General features: G+C 38.4%; 1 non-coding gene across 1 annotated transcript; it reads left to right on the top strand.

The window, feature by feature from the left end:
* Positions 1-281: 281 nt before the first annotated feature.
* On the top strand, positions 282-388 carry LOC131238421 (small nucleolar RNA R71). The gene has a single exon (XR_009167831.1). It is a non-coding gene; the product is annotated as a small nucleolar RNA R71 (small nucleolar RNA).
* The last annotated feature ends 20,421 nt before the right edge of the window (positions 389-20,809 follow it).

Below are 20,809 nucleotides of genomic sequence, written 5' to 3'. Positions count from 1 at the left end.
TCATCAAAGCATCCACTTTCTTTGTCAGGCTATCAATCTTGGCATAAAGATCTGGCATGACTCCTACCTCATATATACCACATTTCTTCTGTGGTTGGGGACTTCTTTCACTTCTATTTGAGTAGTCCCATTGCTGGGAATTTTCACACAAGGTTTCAAAAAAATTCCACGCTTCGACATCACTTTTATTCATGAATGACCCTCCACTGGTGGCATCAACCATGCGATGGTTTTGGGGTGTCAAACCATCATAGAAGTATTGAACCTACTGCCACTTCTCAAAACCATGGTGTGGACATTTAAGAAGTAAGTCCTTCCATCCTTCCCAACATTCATGAAAGTGTTCACCCTCTTTTTGTGTGAAATTAGTAATTTCTCTACGGAGAGCATTAGTTTTGTGAACCGGGAAGAACTTGTTTAAGAACTTCTTAGACAGTTGGTCCCGTGTAGTGATAGACCCAACTCCTAGAGAATTCAACCATACTTTCGCCTTATCCTTCAAAGAAAAAGGAAAAAGGTGTAAATAGATCAAATCATCTGAAAAATTTTGGAACCTAAAGGTAGAGCAAATGTCTAGGAATTCTTTCACATGATGGTATGGATCCTCCTTATCTAAACCATAAAAGGAGGGCAACAATTGTATGACCCAGGTTTAAGTTTAAAGTGTGCTGCTGTGGTGGTGGGCAACACTATGCATGAAGGCGCATTGAATTGGACAGAGCTGAATAATCTCTAAGAGCTTTAGTTCCATTCTCGTCCGCAATTTCAAATAGGATGTTTCTAAATCTTCTACGAAAGGTTCTTTCTATTTCAGGATCAAAAGGTGCTAGTTCTATGTTCAGAGATCTACGTCCTAGCATAAACTATGTTATTGCAATGTAAGAAAGAAAACTAAACTAAGATGCAACCGAAGAGAAATAAAACTAAAAATAAAAATTATGAATTCCTAAAAACAAGAGAAAGCTATGTAGACGAGAATTGGAAGGAAGAACCTGGAAAAGGAGATGATGGATGTCTGAAGATTTGGGAGCTCCTCCTTTTGAAGACAATCTTATTTAGCAGCTTCCTTCCTCAATTCCTGTAAACATAATAAAAATAAAAATAGATTAAATTTCCTTAAATAATGCTAGAAAAATCCTAAGCAACGGTTAATTTCTAAAAAAAGAAAGTTTCTAATCTTAGAAATAAAAAGCTAAGTTAGTTTCTAAGAAGGGGAAAATTTCTAAAACTAAAAAATAGAAAGTTACTTGAAAGAAGAATCTAAATCTAAAATTAGAGAATAGAAAATTTCTAAAAAAGAAAGCCTAAAATTAGAAAATTTCTAAAAAATAAAACCCTAATTCTAAAAGTGGAAATTAGAAAAAGTAGAGAATTTAAAAAGGGATTACCAAATTAGAAGTTTATGTCAGGACCCTACAAAACAGGAAATAGGTTAGTTTCTAAAAAAAAACTTTAACCTAAAGTTAGTAAAATCCTAAGACTATGAATTATGATAAGAGAGAATCCTAAATCCAATTGGACCGAAACAGTCCCTGGCAACAGCACCAAAAACTTGATGTTTTATTTAAACCAATCTGATTTAAATGATTTTAAACTTACAAGTATACGAATCAGATGTAGATATGGTACGTATTACGAGATCATTCCCACGAGGACTGGTTGTCACAATTCAAAATTTATGACTCTTCTTAACTAATCCAACAAATGGTTTAGTAAACTATTAAGTAAACTATCACAAATCTATAGGAAATAACCGAGAGCAATAAGGAAAATTCAATCAAAGAGAAGACTAGAACTTTCGAATCCAACCCTAATTATCCTGACCCTTGTTTTACCTGTTAATTCACCCTAATTCAGATTGATATAAAAATAAATAAAGCACACTCTATGTCCTTCGTCGGGCACACAAAATGTATAATCCTTTAAAGTATAAGGATCACATCTTTCCATCCATGGTCAGGCATGAAGAGATGTAGACTCCTATTTCTTCCTTTATAGGAAACCTGTTCATGGTCAGACACAAGCACCTAGAATAAGAATCCAAACAACATCCACATCTAGACTTTGGTTAAGCTCATAAAATGGAGAAGTATGAAAATTTCAGTTAAACACACTAGAGAAAGAAACAAATCAATCAAATCAAGATGAATTCAACCATAAACAAGAGTCATTCAAATCAGGGGCTTCATCTCAGCCCTAGACAAGAAAATAGCAATCTATAAAATTAATTAAAAAGAAGGAGAAATAGAATTTATGAAAAGAAAACATCTCCCTTCTCTTTCTTCTCTTTCTTCTCTCTCCTCTCTCTCTCCTCTTTCTTTTCCAAGCTCTCCTTTCCTTAAGCTCTGGCCGTCCTTTTCTTCGGTGGCTTCGGAGCATCAAATCGACACTTTTAGTATTCTTCTTTAGTCAACGCTCCTTATTACACCCTGCAACAAAAAGACGATTAAAATATTCCATTAAGCATTATCGTGTACGTAAAGTCAGGCAATAATCTGAGTCTGATATGTAATATTCGACCCTTATCAATTTTTTTGACCAACTTCAAAAAGTCATATCTCCCTCAATATAACTCCGATTTAGGTGATTCAAAATCTAGATTGAAGATTGATGAGTCTAGTTTCATAAAAAATAAGAAAAAAATAAAATAAAAATTTTGAAATAGTTAAATCTAAGTTGATGTGACAACTATCCAAAAATTATTAGTTCGGACAGCTGCTACTTCTAGAATTTTTATAATTTTTCTAGAAGATGAAATCTAATGAAATTTGGTGGAGACAAAGTAGACTTGATAATGAACTATTAAAAAATAATTAAAATAATATACTAGCTAAAAGTACTAAAAAAGGACATAGACCTACCCTAGGACCTTATCCGGTCGTAATTATGGCAGAATTTAGTTAAGTAATATACTAAATAATCAGTGGATTTAACTCGAACAACATTTTCACAAATGGTAAGATGAAAAATCATTAATACTATTGACTCAACGTCCCTTAAAAACTTAGGAGAAATCCCAAGAGCCTATCGCTCTTGAGAGTACGTTGAAACTTCGTAACGGACCTACACCACACGTTGAAGGTCTGATGACCACAAAACTATAGGATCATGTCTGTCCTATTGGGCTTGAAAAACATCACAGGAATCAAGCCCAGATAGTGTCCCAAAATGCACAACTTGAGCCCTGAGCAAAGTGTGTGGGAAACACGAATATCTTTAGAAAATGTAATGAAACTTAAGTGAATTGGGCCATTCGTTCACGCACGAAATTGAGGATTTTAGACAGTCAGTTTCTAATGAAACTTCACCTAGGGAAAAAGAAAATTTCCCATATCCGTATACATAATGCCCCGATCGAGTAAGCATGACCGTTGATCTGACACAAGTCTTCCACAGTCGATCGGCCTATCTAATCGCACCGAAATCACATCCTAGCATACATCCATTGTCATGGAACTTACCCTATGACGTATGTGAGTTGTGGACCTCCCTATGGGCCCTGTTTGTTAAAAACAGTCACCCTTTAGATAAAAACCAAGTATATCATGACCCTGGGGCCATTTACATCAGTTTTGGGCCTATATAAAGCTATTAAACCACCCCATCTCTCCCTCTTACGAATTTGCTCCAAACCCTAGGAGAGAGAAGAGAGAAAACAAGTGAAAAGAGTGAGGAGAGAAAAGAGAGTCTGGGAGATCGTTGCTGGGATTCACTCCCACTACTCCACGCACTGAATCACCTTTCCACTTCACTACACAATCATTTTCGACTTCAATTTAGGTAAGAAATCCTAACCCTAATCTTGATTTAGAGATCCAAATAGAGTAATCGATGAAATAGCTAACCTATTTCATTGCTTAGGTGCTCGACGTTCCATTTTCGGGAACGTAGGATTTGAACTACTTTCAAATCAAGTATTCTGATGAAAGGTGCGAATTGTAAATGTTTCGGTTATAGTTTTCAATGCTTTCAATGTCAGTAATGATTTATGTCTGACTCTGCCATATTGTCTTAGATATGCCGTTGTCGATATAATAAACATGTGTGAACTATGTAGTACAAAATACGCATCTCATGTGTTTGTTGAAATGTTTGTATGAACATGTAAATATCATTTGTGTTTGCTATGACTACTAAACTATGATTCATCGTTGTCATGTGCATGCTGACCTCTCTGTGTAAGGATTTGCTAAAATAAGTGTTGTAACTAACCTACTCTATATATTGGGTAAAGGGTAGCCTAAGTGTTTAATAAATTGTTTAAATGAGAAATTATGATGATTTGTATTTATTAAATATTTATTAAGAGTATTAAGAATAGGATTCTTAATCACTTTATGCATATGTCTAGTTTCATTCATGTAATTTTAATTTCATCTACGCGATCTATGATAAAATGTAAGTGTTAGGTATATACTTAATGTGTATGATGAAATGCTCAAATGAGAGATTTGTTTGGATTGATTACCAAATGCTGGAATTATTATCACATGTGTTTACTTATTACATCTGAGTAGGATTGAGGGTACGTTGTAGTCCAAGCAATCGGTAACAATCCATGTACAAGTGACTGAATTAGTCTCATCACATTGGGTAATTCGACGAATCCAGGTCGCACGACGACTGTCGACAATGGTTAGGCCACGAGGAGTGCTTATGTACTCCATGTCGATTAAGTTAGAGTGTGCTCGTACTAATCAAACCTGCCTAATAAACAGATTGGCCTATTGTGTGTTTACGATGTATGGACACTACTACTTGAATCTAAGGTACCCCTTCCAATGTGAAAACCCACTTTAACCATGGTACCACGATCTGCTAAGACTCATGAGCTGAGCATGGTGGTATGGGACACCGTGGTCTAGCTGTCGGCCTACACTGGGGTAATGAGCCTCCCCGTAGTGACCAGTAAGCAACCCAAACTCGTGAAAAGAATACGGTGGTATAGGATACTGTATTCGAGCTCTCGCCTTACGTTAAGGTGATAGCCTTCCCATAGTAACCGCGAGTATAAACTTTTGAATTTGCCTATCCACTACTTTTCATTAGGAGTGATGCCCTACAAGTTGCCTATCGTATGTGGTTAACTAGGATTAACGACCCTAGATGGATCGTCGTTTGGGTTAATGATATAAAGGGAGGTACCTTAGCTTTTCGAATCTATTATATGAATAAGTCTAATTAATTACTTGGCTAACATGACCATGCACCTCATTGCATGTGCTTTGTCAAGGAAGTTGCAAATTTAGGGAGTTTGTCATGCACGAACGGTTGACGAAGTCACTTTTGAGGGAGCTTTATGTGAGGGCATACATCATTACTGCACACCATCCCTTCATTAATAAGAGTAGCTAGGAAGTGATTGTTGTATTACTTTATCATTACTACTTGATTGAATTAATAACATGTTAATCTTTATCTTATAGTACCACTGAGTTGGCCACTCATTCCCACCCTGAGATGGTGTTTTAAAACACCAACCAGACTCTGTTGTAGATGCAGGTGATGGGGAAGTCTATGCAGTAGAGTTGGTGGGTCTATATAAACCCCATGCTGATTCGAAGGGATTACAGGGACTTATGGATTACTTGAACGCTTTACATTTTGATATTTTGTTTATTCTAAAATGATACACGTATATGTTCAGCCTAGTTACATACTCAATACTCCAGAGTTTGTGAAATACTTTCATATTTAGATACTTGTGCTTCAGACTTTCGTTGCTTAATTATATTATCTCTGGAGTATGATTTGTTGTTTTAGTATAATTTCACTCATGTTTAATGCATTGTTATAGATGACATCTAAACATCATTATCCATGTTACATAAGTGATGCATTGGATCTCAAGAGTAGAGCTTTGCTCAAACCTCCAAATTCAAGGCGTTAAATAACTTCCCATCCTCGGAGCTGAGAGAGCATGCGGCGATAGAGTGACTCTGTGACTTCAGCACCGAGAGAAAGGCCATCAAGCAATAGAGATAACACGCCACCACGGTCATATACAAGTGCTCCCACAGCCATATCTAAGGAAAAGCACGACTAAAATATGAGGCACAGGCAGGCGAAAAAACAGAAAAAGGAAGGTAAACAGAATAGAAATACCTAGAGGAACGTGCAACAGCCTCTGGGAATGCGAGTTTGTCCGAGAGAACACTTGGACCAGCCTAAGAACAGCTCTGCTAGCACTATCAAGACGACACTTTGATGGGCCAAGACGCAGGGGAAGACATCGAACAAAACTGCCAAGGAAGACTGCCACCACTTGGAAAAAAGTAGCTCCGCCAGGACATAAAATCAGCGCGTTCAAGCACTAAAGCTGACGGTCGGATCCTGGGCCCTCTTGAGCGGTCGAACATTGATCGTACAAAAGCTCAAGCGATAACTCTTAAGTCCTGCTCTTCATAGTGGGGAAGGCGACCGAAAATCTGAACCATGGCCCTTGTTTGGAAGGACGAACCGACTGAGATGAAGGGACGTACGGCTCCTGAGTAAGAGGGAGGAGGTCGGACAAACACGAAACTCCTCCAAAGACAGGCCCAGCTCCAGATCATTAAACAAAAATAGGTTCGATGCGGGAACCCAATCGTAAGACACCACGTTCAATAGTCGCCAATCCAGGAGAACTCGATGAAAGTGGAAGACCTCTCGGAAGACCAAGGAGCCTAACTAGAAAACCTCGGAGTCCATTAAACTCTTGATCCAGGTGCATAGTCTCTTGGAGCATGTATTGCACGGCTGTAGGTGACAAGTACGGATAGGCACACCCTTTACAATCTGGAGTCTAGAATCAATAGGAGAGTCATTGAAGATAAGCATGCCCTCATCCAAGAGGTCAAACTTGTGATGTCGGAAAAAGCCTGATTCTCCCATTGCATCGCGAAGTGTGTCCTGTAAAGCAGCAACAAGTGGACCAGAACCACCAATGATTGCCACGTCAGGGGCAGTTTGAAAAGTACATGCCCCTGGAGCCGCGACACTTGGGCCGCTCCAACAGCTGACTGGGCCGACATCCTAATCCATGATAGTAACTGTGCATCCCATCACCGCCTCAAAGTCCACACCAAATATCTGACCCAATCCACCAACAAAGGGTCCGTCACCCGCCAAATCCAAACCTGATCCATCAAAGTGGGAGCCATCACCCATCCTGATCCCATCCATCCCATTTGCACCATCCAAGCCAACCAACCTACCATCTCCACCATCCAAGCACACCCCACCAAGATTTGAACCATCCATCACCATCATACCGCCATCCATACCATCCAATGACACATCCATGCCCATCCCACCATAGGATAACCCATCTAATGGCCCACTAGGCATGAAGCCATCAAACCCATCCAATCCATCCTCCAGCATCCCATCTCCACCATTAATGGTGGTAGGAGCAATGCCATAAATGGCATTGACTTCTTCAAAAGGACCCACCAACCCGCCATCAACACTCATCCACCTTCAAAACCCATAAATGGGCCTCCACCTACCATGCCATCATAAATCAATAACGGAGATGCTCCACCCACCATCTCATCATGGTTGTTGGACCCACCAACATGCCCTCCAAAGACATCCATAATAAAGACAAAAGGAAGAAGAAGACAGTTAAGGGACAAAAAGGAGGAAATGGGGACAAATCGAATAATAAGGGAATCTGAGAAAGGAGGGAACTAACAGAAGAGTTGCTGAGAACAGATAGAGGAGAAGAGCCTTTGCTAGAATAAAAGATAAGCAAGTGCGGTAATCAAATTACTCCCCGTGGTAATCCGGGTACCGCCCATATGCTTCTACCACTCTTACAGCCTTCCAGAACCTAACATAGCCAGAACGAAGGCAAAATGTCAATAGGCAGTAGTCCAACTACAGCCGGGCCCACTTTTCACCAAAATTAAGGGTGGGGCCCACCTTGGATGATCTAGAGCACGAATCTTCTATTAGCAGCTCGATCAGGACCACGGAAAGCTTAAATGGCAATCAGAAAGATGACATCAGGCAACTAAAGTTCCATATATATGGAAGGTTGTACAACTAATTATACATAGTCATATGATATAGCAAAACTAATCATCATTAGGTACGTAATCATCCGTATCCGTCTAGCGAATCTGAGGCCCCAAAAGGCCCCCTTCGGGGAAACGCGCACCACCACCGGGAGCGTAGGCATGCTGCAAAATCAGACCAATGTTATACTGCTTACACCAATAATTGTACTCTCTCGCCAGATCGACAAAAGCACTGGCCTCAAAACCCTATAAAGCAGCGGTCAATTCCTGCTCAGGCACCATCCGTCAATCTGACGGACCAGATGGAGGGTTGAATGGAACTAAAGGGCTGCCTGTCAGCTACCAGAAGAGCCTCTCGCCTAGGTACCACTTCGTCACACATGGATCCTCCAAAATATAGCATCGACGTGAGGCTTGGTAAGCCTCTTAAGCCGCAGGAGTGAGGGCAGTGTTTAACCAAAGGTACGGCCTAGTATGGAACTGCAAGAGACAAGAAAATCTGAGATGAAGGGCAGGGCAATCACTCAAGTGTTAGCGATAAGGGCGTTAACATTCGACCTCCATGCAAGATCAGAAAATAAGCATGTGTGGCTGCGGTTATCCTTGTATCACAGCATCATGCGCAAAAAAGGAGGCATTCGATCGATCAGAGCAGGGGGTAAATGAGGAAAATGATCAAAGAAAAAGACCTACACAAGGTCACGATCAAAAATCGCATCGATCATCCAGAGGAATGGTACAAAAAAAGGGATCTGACACGCACTTTAATGACTGGGTAAAAGTCAGTCAACGACCTGCTACTGCAGCAACTGGCCTTATCCAACCCATCGTACAAATGGGTAAGAAGGGTTGCATTCCAATTATATGGAGTGGGAAAAGTGATGTCTACCACGAGTGACAGCAAACGCGAACTCACTAGCTCGTTCCCATGACAGAATATCATCACTCCCATAGTATACAAAATCAAGGCATGGGCCTTCACAATGGCCTCGACCTCAGTCTTTGGAATGCAACAGGAAAAATTTGGAGACAACCAGAGTAATTTGAACCATTGGCCCGAGAAATTCATGGGATCCGGCATCATCCCCAACAAGCTCATTCAGTCATCGACAGAAGGTATCTGAAGGTCCTCCTCGAATGGGATGGATCCTCTGTCGTACCGGAGGCCCAGCTGCATATAAATGTCATAAGGGGTGATCCCCCATTCCCTAAGGGGCAGATGAAAGGTGTGGGTCTCCGCATGCCATCGCTCGGCCAGCATACAGCGGGGACATGTTCATCTTGCTCAGACGAATCCTAAACAAATTGGCTAGAGGAGTGAGCTCTGACACCTCGAAGAACAAAGGTTGGGAATCCTTGAACTAGTTGGGGCAATGGGTCTTAACCCAACCCCCTCTTAAGACTGCGGGAACGCCTCCCTCATGGGCCACATCAGGCAAATGTTGGCCCTCCCGAGGCATATAGCACGGATCAACGGAATGGTGAGAAGGACCAGTCACGTTGCGACCACGACGAAGCATGTTACATGAGCAGAACATTTACAAGTAAGTATCCCTCTCATCGAAGGGCCCATTCAAAGCCCAATCAAGGCCCACAATCTAAAACCCATTCAAGGCCCATTGTTCCAAGAGGCCCGTTGTCCAAAAGCCCATTTCAAAGACCACAAGGCCCATTATGCAAAGCCTAGTTTAAATACCCATCTCAAGATCCCAAGGTCCAAACCCATTGTTCAAAGCCCATGTTTTTAAGCCCATTTCCTAGGCCCATATGTCCAAAATCAGGCCCATGTTCCCCAATCCATGATCCAGGGCCCACTTGAGAAATCCAACCCACACATGACCAAAAATCATGGCAAGGAGTGCAATCCACTCAACTAGTGATGGCCCACCATCAGGACCCATGCCATCGGAACACTCAAGTGGGCCCTGAATCATCCATCTTGTTTATCATCCTATCGTCCAGATTGTCTCCAACACAAAAAAAAAAACAACAAAACAACAAAACGCCAAAAAAAATAAAAAAATAATAATCATAAGAGTGGGGCCCCCTTTTCTTATCATACCCCACTTTAACGTAAAATTTTTAAAAAAAATACAGCAGCCTTTATCTAAAAATAAAATTTCATAGCAAGATCTAATGGCTGGAAATCCGGTCAACACGATCGACGGTCCCGATCATAGCTCTCCTATGCCCAAAAAGAAGATCTAAAGCTATAAAGGGGCCATCCAAATACTCCACCAACATGATCCAGTAAAGTCCAGCCAAATACACAACAGAAAATCAGTCCAATAAAGCAATCAAGCACTTAGAAGAATGATGAAGTGGAGCAAGAAGATGACAACAAAGGAGCAAAAATCACCAACAAGAGAGCTTCTAGGGAGTAACAATGGTGTCCCTAGACAGATTGGAAAAGAAGAAGAAATAGGGGAAGAGGCACCATGATCGGACCAACGCTAGTGCTGGACCAGCAGACAATTGGGTGCCAGGCGGTAAATGGACTACCGCCCGAGTTCAGTTTCGCATGGGACAGCACGTTGATCCCTTTTGAAGAGATTAGACAGCTGGATCACCACCATATCCAGCAGACCAAAGCCAGAAAAAGAGAAATGGGGATCCTTCTCATGAGAAGACCCCAATATCTCATGAGAAATTCAAAATCTCATGAGAAATTGAGAATCTTGGTAAATAAAATGATAAATTGCTGGAAAATATAAAAAATGAGAAAAAGGAAAATACATAAAAATGTAAAAAATCATGGTTAAAGCCCCATTAGGCAACACGACTGTTTGATCAACTGGAAATAAAAGACCAAACGACGATGCCTTCCAGCAAAATCGAATGGATGTTTCAAAAAATCCCAAAAATATCATCCAATAAACACCATTAGCCCCATTAGCTCATTAGTGGAGGCAACGCGACTACTTACTTAACTTACATAATAAAAACCGAATGATGAAGCCTTCCTGTGAGATCGAACGGATATTTTCAAAAAAATCCAAAAAAAAAAACTTTCAATAAAATCCCTACAGAATCTAGTTCCAAAGAGAATAGTTTTCAAACAAAAAATTTTTAAAAACGCATAAGGCGCGCAGTATACTAAGGAATCTTCCATATTTTCTAGTTGTGATCAATGCAAACAGCAAAATAAGATTCGATCCCTTCCGGTCTCCCCAGAAGACGATCAAATCCATATATGATACAAGTACGATTGACCCGATCTCCATATCTGGACAGTTGTACGAGACGAATGTAAGTGAAAATGATTTGATCTATCTCTGGAAAGAATAATCAAACTCAATGTGAAGACAATCCATTATAACTAAAGTATTAGAATCAATAGACTGCATGGTAAAAGATTACCGGCACATACTTAGACTGGGATATTTGGAAAGTTTAATCGAGTCCAAGTCGGCGTAGTGAGTTCCCCGTAAGGCCGCATCAACGCGCAGAGCAACTAACCACTTTGACGATCAAATGGAACAAATACTCCTAGGTGATTAGGTAGCAAAGGAAATGATCGATCTAAACAGTACGAGAATCCTTGTAAAGCCACGTCGACAGACTTACCCTACAATGCTATTAATAATCTGACGTGAAAGGGTTGTGAGTCATGGCCCATAATGCCACAGAACGCGCAGGGACAATCACAATGTTTTCCTAAACCCTCATGATGTGTGCGAGTCATCTCTTTTCCAAATAGTCAACTGACAATGATACAATAATAGGTAACAAATTTGAACCACTACCCTTTTCTGATCAGAAGGGTGGGGTGTCTACTCACTTTAACACTCAGTTGTTCGCAACCTCGGCTAAAGAGGGGCATCTGTAAACACCCCATACAGGCTAGCATCTTGAGAGAACTAGGACAATCTAAGAACCATGATCATATCCTAAACCAAACCCTAACCCGAACCTCAACCTAAACCCAAGACCCAGCCTAAACCTAACCCAAACCTCAACTTAAATCCAAGACCTAGCCTAACCCTAGTTTAAACCCTAAGTCGAACTCTAAACCATCACCCAAGCCAAAGCATACATCCGAATCAATACAAATCCTAAAAACACACCCAACCATTTGAGCCTAAAAGCCCGAAAGAAGACTTTTGGATGAGATAGATCATTAAAGGAAGCCCACTGACCAAAGCCCAGACCAAACCTAGCCCGGGCGGTAATCGAACTACCGCAGGCGGTAGTCGGACTACCATCGACAGTAATTCGATTGCCGCCCTAAAATGGATAGGTGTCCCCTCTGGGGCAATAGCTGTCTCTTGTCCCAAAGTCAGCTTTCATATAGATTTACCCCCTAGCTCACCTTATTTACCATTTTACCTACCTCCAAGAGCCTATGAGATCATTTCACATGGCACTTCTCTCTCCTCAACCAATCTCAAGCTGCCATGTCAGCTTTTACCCCTTACAAACCCAGCAATGACCACAACACGATTAGAAAAGGCTATAAATAGCCTTCTCCCTTTCACATTTGACACAACAACTTCTCATTTCTAAAATCTGAGAGAGAGGAAGAGAGTGAGGGTGAGAAAGAGCTCTCAAGCCTCCAAGATTTGATTTTTCAGCTAGCTTTAGCCTCCTCTCAACCATCTTAACCCCATAAGTCTAACTCGGATTTATCATGGTGTAGTCCATGTCCTAGCCAACTTGAGATCAAGACAAAGATCCTTCATTTTGTTTACATACAAGCATTCATCATAACATCTCTTCCCTTCTCAATCCTCCTGCTTCTCTAAATCGTTTGTGAACGTATGCTCTGTGACTTACTGTATATCGGATCCTGTCACATCAGAAATTCCTAGTGATAGTCCACTTTTCTTTACTTTTGCATAAGCATCATGTAACGCCCCGTGTTTTCAAGACATGAGTATATGACCTATTTCCTAAGAACCCGAGTGTTAACTTAAAAAGAGCCAAATTCCATGTATAATCTTTTTCTTTTATCAGAGTTCGCAGATAAGTGTAGAATGGACAAGTCAGCATGAATGAAAATTTTCATTCACATTTAGAGTATACAAGAGTTTGTCCATAATGACTTATACAAACCAATGTATCCATGTTAACATTACAAGACTTACATACACGATAAATATATAAAAGCATATAAATGAAAGCCGTAAGATCGCGCAACTTCCTTAGTAGGTAACTACGCATCCTTGATCGTCATAACGGCTCATCATCAGTCTGAACCTACATATCACTTAAGCCACCTGTGCTACCTATATAGTTATATATTTGATGGATGAGTGGCCAACTCAATTTGAATTCCCCTCAAGATTACACATTGCTGCCTTAGCTAAGCATAGTTAAAACGACAAGGCAATCAAAACAATACATGATGCAGTCTTTTAATATGCATGGATGCGTGAATACACATCGACATGGGGATGCACATCCAGTCGGACTTGGGTTCATCACTGAAAAGGCCGAGCTATATGTCCTAGAGGGGGGGTGAATAGGACAATGCCAAATTAAAAATTAATAGTGAAATTAAAAATAAGATAGCAAAATGAATTGCAAATAATCAAAGGAAGCAACAACCTTAAAATTCTAGTATTGAGAGGATGATACAAATGTTGTTCTAAGGACAATCTTACACCAAAAAAAAAAACAAGGGTTTATGGTAGGATAACCTTACTAGAACGATTTGTGTATCAAAAACTCAAACTGAAGAGGAATAAAAAGGAAATAGCAAGAAATGAAATCTAAATTATTACAACATTCCCCACAATGTTGAAATGTAAAGATTACAACATTCACATCCACAAATACATTCCACAATCTTGAACTAAAAAGAATAAAGACAGGAAACCACAATACACAAAGAATTATAGTGGTTCGCCTGTGTATACACCAACTGTTAAACAATAGCCACACAGCTACTCCACTCCTAATATCCTCACACAGTGGATATTAGCGTTCACTATGAAAATAGGTTTTTCCAGGTTCACCTAAAAGCCTCACAATTGTGTCTTTCAAGTGGGCTTACAATTCAAAAAACCCCACACTCTAAGTTTTCTGGATCACCTCAGATAACCAAAACTGAGAGATTTTTTTGGCTTAATCTCAAAGAAACTAAAACATAGGAAATTACAAAACTGTAAAATATATAGATATTCTCTTTGATGCAAACTGGCAGAACCAAATTGGAGTAGAAGTTCAACATAGAAGTTCAATGTCTAATACTCACATATAAAATGGTTTTAGGTTCTAAATTGATTTTAGATTTAAAGTACCTTGGGCTAACTTGATTTTATTTTGATTCCAAGAAATGGGAATACCTTAATCCCTCTTTCAAATAAAATTAGAATGCGAAAATTCAAAATCCAATATAAAGAAAGCAAATAAAAGAGAATATTAAATGAGCACAATATAACTTAAAATAATGACTAACATATCTCTCAGAGTATCATATTGATTTAGCTTGAATTGAATGAAAAATTCTGAAATTCGTCATCTATTTATAAGTGAAGAAATCATGTTCACCACTGGTCCTGAGTACACTACGACTGGTCGTAAGACCAACTGAATTTTGAAATTTTGAGCACGATCGGATAAAGTCGTTCCATGACTAGTCATAGAACCTTCACGACTGGTCGTGGGACCTCTATGACTGGTAGTGAGTAACTAGAAACAGTTGCTAGACTTTGAGTTGTAGCTGAAGGACTGGTCGTGAACAAGTTGTGCATTGTTCACATGACCGGTCAAGCAGTCTTCAGGACTAGTCGTGGCTTAACAAAAAATTCTGAAAATCTGCAACAAACTTAGGACTGGTCGTGGAATTTCTTAGACTGGTTGAGCTAGCACTAGGACTAGTCGAACAAAGTACAGGACTAGTCGAGAAACAGACCATTCACCTATAAAATGATATAATTGAATTATGTATTCAAAATGACCTACCCTATGGTCAATCTAAGGTCATTCATACCTTTAGTCATGAAGTATGAACATTGAAACTTCTTTTCTTCAGATGATAGACGTTCTTGGAAGTTCGCGAAACTTAAGATCTTATCAAAGGATAAAGCTTGAACTTGAGACTCTTGAAGCTTGAGAATGACTAACAATAAAGCTTGAGTATCTTGAACTTTCAAAGTCTAGGAACGTTGTCTTGACTTGTACAAAGCTTTAACATTCTTGAATTTTTCTTGAAAGCTTTTAAATTCACAATTGATGTTTAACACGAATATGAACAAGTACACTTGCCCTTGAAGTTCTTGTACAAATGACCTTTGTTCTTGAGAGAAGCACAGACTTCATTATGAGCTGAATAAGACATAGATTTTAAGAGAAATTTTGGCACTATAAACAGAGAGGTTTTGGCACTCTAAAATTTGACAATCATAGGAGCTAGAAAACCAAAGTGCTTATAATCTCCCCCTTTGTCAAATTTGTGACAAAACACACTCCACGGTAACATAACTAATATACGCACAAAGAATCATGCACCAGTTATCAAAAGAAACCAGTTACAGCCTAGTTAAAGAATCATGCACCAGTTATCATCAACTTGCCTCAACAATAATCTCCCTTATTTAACTCCTCCTCCTTTCACAAAGAAAAGCTACATATCCACAATCCATATATAATCCACATGCCAATATACCAATATATACTACAATCACCATATATTAAGCATGCTAAAATTCTCCCCCCTTTTGTCATAATATGACAAAGGAAGGAATTAAAAAGTAGAAATGGAAGTAGATAAAGAAGGAAGAATAAGAAAAGTATTGAGGAATAAATGATACCACAAGATAGATAAAATATTAAATCCATAAGAAAGTCATGCGCAACCATAATTAACCAAAGTCAATCAAGTACAACTAAGGTAAATCAAGTCTAACTACTATCTCAATAGACAAAATTAAAGCAAGTATCATTAAAGTCATTACAAACCAAGAAAAGAAAATACTAATCAGATCTAGAAGAGGGAGCAGGAATAGATGGATCAATTTGGTGTAAACCCTTGTTAATGCGCCTTATATATTTACGCATATAAGAAAATTGAGAATCTTGGGTTGCACGAATCTGAGCCACCTGTTCCTTAAGAGAATGCAACCTCTTAGAAAAATCAGAAGGCTGATAGTCAGGGTCAGCCTCAGAATCTGATTCAATCTCATTAAAGATATCATCCATGTTTATATCATCTGGAGGTAAATCGCTTTCTTCTTCATTCACTACTTTAGCTCCACCACCACCCACATTCACTTGGTCATTAGCTAACCTCAAATTCATCTTGTTTATATTGAAGTTGTTGAAAATAAGATGATGAATAGGAGCCTCTCCAATAGGCATAGCCACTAACATATGAGTGACAAACACAGTCATAAGATATGCAAAGGGGATATCACTGTGACCAGGATGGAGACGGAATTGTATGATGGAATGACATATTAAAGAAGGAAGACAAACTGATTACCAAAGATGATAGAATGCAAAATCCGAACCATGAAAGCAGTGAGTTCGGTTTTGTTCCCAGAACGAGGATACAAATTGGAAATAAATATCTTATGAAGGATCCTATATCTGGGTAACAAGTACTTTGAAGCGAGCACATTCCCATTTTGACTCCATTGCACATCTATATTACACAATGCTCTTGTAAGCATACATTTTTCTAATTCAGAAGGTTTAGCAACTAGAGAGCTAATTGAAATACCTTCATCATTGATAAGTATATCCATTACGCTATAAATTTGATGTCGGTCAACTTCAAATGGACCTTCTCTAATAGCTATAACAAAAGTTAAATTCTCAGTTGAAAAATAAAAAATACATGCAAATATAGCCTGCGCAATAGACCGGTATACCGGCCCACCCCATTGTAGAATGTTAGCCCATCCTATAGATTGGAGAAGTGGAAGGAGATCAAAAGGAGCAAGATGTTCAACATGCACAGGTCGCTTTACTATTACATTGCGTAACCTCAAATCCGTCACATAGGGAGGATCATCTTTAGGTGACCGATCTAGATGTTAAATGACCTCGAAAACTTTTCCTTCTACCTCTAACATTCATTTACAACTAGAAATACAAGAAATCAAGAAGTTGCAAAAGATGTAGAGAGGGGTTTCTCTAGATCAGATTTTGGAGAAGAAAACCCCAAAAATCTCAAAGAGACAACAAATAAAGCATTCCAAGTATGAAAAGGAAGTGATATGGATTTGAATATATAAGAAAAATGGAATTAACGCACTAACCTTGAAGATCTAGAAAGGTGGGTATGACCGGTCGTGTTTAAACCCGTTGGAGAGGAAGCACAAATGAGGAAGAAAAGGGTTTTTCCCCAAATTAAAGTGAAATTTGCGATTCCATGACTGGTCGAGTATGTGCTCGACCAGTCATGCCACGACTAGTCGAGCATGTACTCGACTGGTCGTGCATAGCCAAAAATGTGCATTTTTCTTAAGAATTGAAATTCTAATAATTTAAAATAATAAATATATATAATATGATACAGAGATGCATCAATAATCAATTAAAATTGCACATACCAAGATCAAATTTTAATTTATTAAACTTGCTTTTATCGAGCAGTTTAGTAAAAATGTCAGCAAGTTGAGTCTCGGTTGGAATGTATTCCAAAGAAATTATCTTTTCTTCCACTAATTCACGAATGTAGTGATATCTAATGTCAATGTGCTTAGTTCGTGAATGTTGGATTGGATTTTTAGATATATTGATTGCACTAGAATTATCATAATATAAAACCATAGAGTCCTGTGTAATTCTGTAATCGCTTAATATTCTTTTCATCCATACCAACTGAGTGCATGCATTTCCTACAACAATGTATTCAGCCTCAGTGGTAGAGAGCAATACAGAACTTTGTTTCTTACTTTGTTACGAAACTAAACAGTTCCCGACATAGAAACAACCACCACTGGTTGACTTCCTATCATCAACATTACCAGCCCAATCAGTATCAGTGTACACAGCTAATTGAACATTAGTATCATGTGGATACCAAAGAGCCAAATAAACTGTACTGGCGACATATCGCATAATCGGCGTAACATCAGTTAAATGAGACTCTTTAGGGTCAGATTAATATCTAGCGCAAATTCCTACACTAAATGCAATATCAAGATGGCTTGCAGTTAAACACAACAAACTACCTATCATACTGTGATACAATTTAAGATCCACTTTCTTACCTGTAGAGTCCTTTGAGAATTTTAAAGTCGTAGTCATAAGAGTATCAAAATTCTTTCCATTCTCAAATCCAAACTTTTTAACTAAGTTTAGAGCATATTTGGTTTGAGAGATGAAGAAACCATCAGTTTGCTATTTAACTTGCAACCCTAGGAAATAATTCAATTCCCCAGCTATGCTCATTTCGAACTTAGATTTTATAAGATCTACAAACTCAACAGTCATGTTAACATAGGTAGATTCATAAATAATATCATCAACATAAATCCGTACAATTAAAATGTGATCATTATGTTTCTTTATAAATAAAGTCTTATTAACACTTCCGATTAGAAAATTATGGCTTAGTAAAAAATTAGTCAATTTTTCATACCATGCCTTGGGAGCTTGTTTTAAACTAAAAAGAGCCATTTTTAGACAGTATACATTATCAACATTCTTAGGGTCTTTAAAACCCATTGGTTGTTTTACGTACACTTCTTCATTCAAATTGCCATTTAAAAAAGCACTATTTACATTCATTTGATAAATTTTGAACTTTCTAAAGCAAGCAATGGATATAAATAGTCTGATTGATTCAAGACGAGCTACTGGGGCAAAGGTTTCATCACAATCGATGCCTTCAATTTGAGTGTACCCTTATACAACCAATCTAGCCTTGTTTCGAATTATATTACCAAGTTCATCAGACTTATTTTTGAAAATCCACTTAGTTCCGATAATATGTTTATCTTTTGGCCTAGGAACTAAGTACCAAACATCATTTCTTATAAATTAATTAAGCTCTTTTTGCATCACAACTATCCAGTTTTTATCAGTAAGAGCTTCTTTTACGTTAACCAGTTCTATCTGAGATGTAAAGCACACGTAATTACACATATCTTCAAGTTATCTACGAGTGCATACACCAGTGAGAGGGTTTCTAAGAATTTGATTAGTTGGATGGTTTTTAACAGTTCTCAGTTCAGAGTTGTTTTGACTTGATGAAGACTCTCATTTATCAATTAGAAGTACTTCATCATTATCTGAACTTGAGACAGGTGTATTCAAGTGATCGTCAATAACCACATTAATAGACTCTTGAATCACACCGGTCCTCTTATTAAGAACCTGTTATGCTTGACTATTCAGAGCATACCCTAGAAATATCTCTTCATCACTTTTGGTATCAAACTTACCCAGATTTTCTCGATCATGCAAAATATAGCACTTATTGCCAAAAACTCGAAAGTATTTGACAATAGGCTTCTTATCAAACCACATTTCATAAGCCATTTTACCATTTAATTTTCTTGTATAAACACGGTTAATTATATAGCATGCAGTATTTACGGCTTCAGCCCAAAGATTTTTAGGGAGCTTCATACTGTTTAACATTACATTAGCCATTTCTTGAAGCATTCTATTTTTTCTTTCTACTATACCATTTTGTTGTTGTGTTTTGGGTGCAGAGAATTCATGTGATATTCCCTGATCACTACAAACTTTTCAAAACTGCTATTCTCAAATTCTGATCCATGCTCGCTACGGATCTTATAGACTTGAGTTTCTTTCCACCTCGACTCTCCATTCTAGTTGGTCCAATAAGATCCATATGGAGGAGTTCCGGTAGTTTAGATGTGGCATTAGAGTCTACTTTTTTGTGAGTGCTCATAGTTTGCTTGCCAATCTAGCATTCATCACATATTTTATCTATTTTTTGTATTTTGGGTAAGCCTCTTACTAACTCACTTTTGCTCAATCTATATAAGTTGCGGTAGTGTACATGTCCAAGGCGTTTATGCTATAATTCGGTCTCATCGGTATAGACCATGTAACATGATAAATTAGATGAGCTAAAGTCACTTACAATATAGCAGTTTTCAGAAGTTTTACGACCAGTTAATATTACAAAACCGTTTTTATTTAAAATTTCACACCCTAGGTTAGAATATTTTACACTTTGATTTTTATCGCATATTTGAGAAATGCTTAATAAGTTGTGTTTTAAACCTTCTACATATAAGACATTCTCAAATAAAGTGAGGTTAGAAAGTTGAACCGTACCTTCGCCAATAATCCTGCAGTTGCTACCACCACCCAATGTGACTGATCCATCAGTCATGTCTTTAAGAGTGGTGAACAAACCTTTATCACCAGTCATGTGCCTGGAGCATCCACTGTCTAGGTACCACTTTGAATGGCTTGATGCTTTGAAAGCCATGTGGGCAACCAAGCAAGTAACCTTAGAAACCCATTTCATAACTATTTTGGGTTTAGGAGTATAGTTGGTCTTCTTGTGATTGTAGTTATTATAAGACTGACCCATTGAGTTAGATTTTAAGAGCTACTTAAGTAAATCAACTATTTTCTCAGCTAAAGGATTACGATTCTATTTTTTATAGTTGATATAGTTGCTTTTAAGTTTTAAGGATTGAAAGGTTTTAGCATTTTTAAAATAATTTTGATTTGAACTTTTCCCTTTTGAGTTTGAAGACTCTCCTTTCACAAACGTAGGAGTATTCTTATGTTTAGGAGTACAATTGTTGTAGCCCAAACCAGATCGGTCGCCACATTTTCTGGATTCGGATAATAGTTTTTCTAACTTAATATCTCCTTGAGCATACCTCTATGTATCCTTTAAACTCAAAAGTGAAGTG

Source organism: Magnolia sinica, chromosome 2, assembly GCF_029962835.1.
Source record: "Magnolia sinica isolate HGM2019 chromosome 2, MsV1, whole genome shotgun sequence".
In the NCBI taxonomy this organism is placed as follows: domain Eukaryota; kingdom Viridiplantae; phylum Streptophyta; class Magnoliopsida; order Magnoliales; family Magnoliaceae; genus Magnolia; species Magnolia sinica.
The sequence above is the reverse complement of the archived record's forward strand: the minus strand, read 5'-3'. Positions and strand labels throughout refer to the sequence as shown.